The sequence below is a fragment of the Blastomyces gilchristii genome (assembly GCF_000003855.2).
Source record: "Blastomyces gilchristii SLH14081 genomic scaffold supercont1.25, whole genome shotgun sequence".
Lineage (NCBI taxonomy): Eukaryota > Fungi > Ascomycota > Eurotiomycetes > Onygenales > Ajellomycetaceae > Blastomyces > Blastomyces gilchristii.
Genome location: NW_003101657.1, coordinates 646708 through 650831, shown reverse-complemented (window position 1 = coordinate 650831; position 4124 = coordinate 646708).

The window sequence follows — 4124 nt, the reverse complement described above, 5'->3', positions numbered from 1 at the left end:
ACTTCTTTGTGTGGGTCGGGAAGGAAGTACGGCCCCCCGCTAAATAATGCCGCCGGCTTCCGACGTTGGTTTCCAAGGTTAAAGGGGCATTATGGCCCCCCACTTATTTTGTGGTCCACAGTATAGAAGGCGGGCGTCCCCCCGTATTCTTCGGCGGGCTCACACGCACTTTGAGTCTCATATATGGGGGGCGGCTGCGCCCGATCAATTATATAGACTATTCCGTTACACTTCACAGATTTCTACTGCTCTGATTCTCAGTCACTGATCCTGTCACCGATCCTCAGCTGAAAACCTACAGAATTCCTATTCTTTCACCTCAAAGCTTCACTGTGTACTCCACTGCATACATATATAAAAATTCATTTCAATTACTGATTCCTGCACTTTCTCTCTTTTCTTTCCTTCTTTAATGTTTTTCACTTTGTTATATAAGACTTATATATTATACTGATCTATTCAGTGTAGGCCTCTTACACTTGAAGAACATTCATTGTCTTCTTATTAGAAATGATTATTCATTGCGAAGATATTCAAACACATAATAACACATAAGAAAAAGAGAAACAGTTAAGCAGATACTGAGTTTCAATCAGTTAAGCAGACACTAAGTCTCTAAATAGAAGCTTGCTCATCAGTTACTCTGACTCTGTAATAAGATCTTACGAAGAGAATATCAGTGAAAGATTCAAGAGTTCTGATACAGATATATAAGATATTCATACAATTACACTTCTTCTGATTTCACAGATATCACACATCTGACAATTGATATAATCATGTCTAACAATAATATGAGAGAACTCTCAAATACAAGTATAGACACAGTGTCACAGTGACTCTGAGCAATGCTGAAATTACAATAATGATAAATAGCTAATATGCATGCAACTCAATAACATTAATATGAAGAGATTTAACAATTATTTCAACAAGAAACTTATGCAATTTCAACATCTACAGAATCAAGTATAAAAGTACTGAAAGAATGCTTAGATGCTTCTGTATATTTCAATACTTTTAATCTCACTCTCTACTCATCATGGAGAATGAAATTGCTTATAAAACTAAGTATAGATGAAGATGTCATCAGTTCACTAATCAATCAAGATTGATATATTAATGAATGATTCAAGAATCACATAAAATAGAAGTTTCATTCATAAATGAAAGCATGTAAACCAGTATTGCAAATATCTGACAATATCATTAAATATCTTGATATTCTGTTTCAAGACACTGTCATGCAACAGAAAGCATTAGATTGATTATAGAGTGTCTGACAGAGACACACTTCTCTCATAACATTCATCCCTGACTTTAACATCAAGATTCTAAAAGCAGATAATCAATCTTAGAAGAATTAAATAAAGATTAGTATGCTTAAGAAGATATTAACTTTTGAACTCTTACAGATTCTTATAAGTGTGGATGAAGATCAGACTTATGAAGGTTTCTGTATATAACTTCAGACATTAAATGATCATCTTATCAAGCTTAAGAGTATACAGAACAGTGATAGAAGATATTACACTTATACACTTATGCTGAGAAATAACTCAGTCACTTATATATCTGCACTGAGAAATAACAACAATAATGCAGATGCTATGAACTAAGTGAACTTGAATGTTTATGCATAAGCAAGAGTTTTCATCATTCAAACAGGCTTCTGAGTTTCTGAGATCATCTCTGAAGAAGTCACTGATTGATGTCAATGAGAAGTGTGCATTAACTGTAACTGATCAGAACACATTGCTTTCAACTACTGATTAATCTATGTGCCTTCTCACTTAAGAGAAAGATTAGTGTCTTCTCACTCAAAGAATGAATCAGCATCTATTCACATCAAGCACATTGCATTGAAAGAAGATTTAGAAGATAACTATAAGAATGTCTTCATAAAACAGGGAAAAGATTATCTTCTGTTCAAATTTACAAACAGAAGCTTGAAGAAATCAGACAATGATAATTTGAAGAGAAAATGACAATGAATGTGATTCTTATATCTACTGTGATAGATAATATGTATAATATGAAAGCTATGATAGACAGCAGTCTATATTATTATGAAATGATTAAATCTTTAGTTATAAGACATTATAATCTTCAGTATATTCTCTTAGCAAAACTCTGACTTCTCACAGAATTTAATAATTCAAAAGATATTTGCACCTGTTACATGATAAAACTAAACATAGATATCAGAGAATATCAATGTGAAGATGCCTATGTATATGAAATTAATAATCTTAATTATAATCTTATGTTAGAACTTGTCTGACTATCTGAATAAGACATCTTACTGAACACTTAGAACAGGAGCTTAATATTCTCTAACAATGATAGAATTCACAAAGATAATATTTATAAAATTATGAATCTGACATAGATCACTGTCAATGTGTATGAAATACTCTGAAAAAGAAGTTACTGACAGAATCACTGATAAGATTACTGACAGTAGAATTATGTGACAATCTACTTCATCAGTCTGACTAATATTAAAAAGACTCTAGAAAAGTTATTCTGTGTCACAATAACAGATTCTTATATAAAACTGTCTCAATAATATCATGAATATCTAGATATCTTCTGATAAGATAATATTACAAACATATCTCTCTTACAAGGCTTAGAAGTGAATCACAGCATTAAGTTAGAAAAGAAGAATAATAAAGACTCTGAAGTATTGTAAGACTCTCTTTATAACATGTTCTAAGATGAACTTCTTCTTCTTTGAAAGACACTCAATACTCTATTAAATAAAGAATTTATATGTATTAGTAACTCTTTCACTGCAGTCTCTATTCTCTTTGCAAAGAAATCAGATGAAGAACTCTGATTCTGTGTGAACTATTAAGAACTGAACAGATTAATAAAGAAGAACTGTTATTCTTTATCTCTTATTAATGAAACTCTAGCTTGCATTGAACAAGCTTAATAATTTATAAAGTTATATATTATTACTGTGTTTCATAAGATCTGTATCACTGAAGAAGATGAGTAACTTACAGCATTCTGAATATGATATAATCTCTTTGAATGAGTAGTCACACTCTTCAGACTGACTAATGCTCTTTGTATATTTCAGAAGTATATCAACTAAGTACTCTGAGATTTTCTTAATGAATTCATATCTGTATATCTTAATAACATTCTCATCTTTACTGATTGGTTCAGAAAATAATATTAAGAATATGTATAAAAGATATTATAATAACTACGGAAAGCTGAACTACAGATAGATATAGATAAGTGTGATTTTAAGATTAAAAGTATAAAATATCTAGACTGTATCATAGAAGCTGATAAGAGAATTTGAATAAATTCTGAGAAGATCTCTGTTATTCTTGAATGAAAGACTCTGTACACTATAAAAGATATACAAAGCTTCATTGAATTTACTAACTTCTATGAGTGATTTATACAGAACTTCTCAGATATTGTAAGATTACTTACAGAACTTACTAAAAAAGACTCAGTATTTCAATAATCAGTGAACACTGAAGCTGCATTTATATAGATAAAGAAGATGTTCATTAATACCTCTCTACTGATACTATTCAATTCTGATTATAAGACACTTGTTAAAGCTGATTTCTCTAACTATATCACTGAAGAAGCTATATTACAATATGATAATAAAGATATCTTATAATCATATATCTTCATATCTAAGAAACTAAGTCTCACTGAATGCAATTATAAGATATATGATAAGAAACTTCTTACAATTATACACTGTTTAGAAGAATAAGACTCTGAACTCTAAAGTATCTCTGAATTTGAGATAATCACAGATTATAAGAATCTCAAGTACTTTATCACTATCTGTAAACTCACTGAATAATAGATGTGATAGTCTTAGTTCTTAAGCTGCTTTCATTTTACAATACACTACTGTTTTAACAGTCAGAACTTGATAACAGATGCTCTCTTATAACAAGAGCAAGATATGTCTTTCAATACAACAGATATCTGTTGAATGAATTAAGAACACTGACTCTTAGATCTGATGTAAGAAATCCCGCTCCTCACGGATTCTTTACCTCTATTCCTATCTCTCGCGTAACTAATAGAGTTAGCAGCCCTTGACTACACACAACTATATAGACTGGAGT